Raw genomic sequence first — 1,004 nt, 5'->3', positions numbered from 1 at the left:
GAGGGTTTCTCTTTTCCTACATGATCATCAACCCTGGATATTATCAAGCAAATTTATTTATAGTCGAAGTTAGATAAAAAAATGGTTGATTCTGTTTACATTAAAATTATTAATAAAATTATTATTATAAAAGTTTTAAACAATCTTATTATAAAGTAAGAATAAAGTTCAAATTTTTCTATGTATTTATTTCCATTTGAATCGCTTCTTGGCCTTTTGGCTAAGATCAAGTGTAGTATCTGTTCTAATCAGTTTAATATTTATTTCCACTTGTATACATTTGGGTAAATTAACTTTTCATATTCTTTATTTATATTAAGAATTTATCCTTTTATTTTGCAAGCTCTTTCTAGTTTGACTTTTTTTCTTTGACTATATGGTATTTTTCTTCATGTAAAAAATTTTAGCTTTATGTAGTTAAATTTATTTATCTTTTGGGTTCCCTCACTCCAGGATTAAAAAATTATTTGAGAGGTGCCTGAGTGGCTCAGTCGGTTAAGCATTGGACTCTTGATTTCCTCTTAGGTCATGATCTCATGGTTTGTGAGATGGGGCCCTGCACTGGGCTCTGTGCTGATAGGCTTATGTCATTTTAAAAAATGACATAAATTTTTAATTCCATCCTAATTCCATCCTTTAATTGAAATAATCTTTTTAAGTAATATTTATAACATGCCAAAAAGAGGAAACCGTGTATAAATTTTCCTTTTGCTTATAGCAGTTATGTAACAGCTAATAGTAATACTTATGATAAGAACTGGGTATGGTCTGTAAGTGATGAATCACAACATTTTACTACTGAAAATAATATTACACTATATGTTAACTACTGGAATTTAAGTAACAACTTAAAAAAGAAAAAAGTTAATAGGAATATGTTTTTATTTTGAGAGAGAGCTCAAAAGCGTGAGTGGAGGAGGGGCAGAGGGAGAGAGAAAATCTTAAGCAGGCTCCATGCTCAACGAGGAGGCTGATTTGGGACTTGATCTCATGATACTGCGATC

General features: G+C 30.4%; 1 pseudogene; it reads left to right on the top strand.

Moving 5' to 3' along the window:
• Positions 1–200: 200 nt before the first annotated feature.
• On the top strand, positions 201–308 carry LOC120242168 (annotated as a pseudogene).
• The last annotated feature ends 696 nt before the right edge of the window (positions 309–1,004 follow it).

Source organism: Hyaena hyaena, unplaced genomic scaffold (assembly GCF_003009895.1).
Source record: "Hyaena hyaena isolate Hyena2069 unplaced genomic scaffold, ASM300989v1 scaffold_303, whole genome shotgun sequence".
Classification (NCBI taxonomy): domain Eukaryota; kingdom Metazoa; phylum Chordata; class Mammalia; order Carnivora; family Hyaenidae; genus Hyaena; species Hyaena hyaena.
This window is presented reverse-complemented; position numbering and strand designations above follow the sequence as displayed.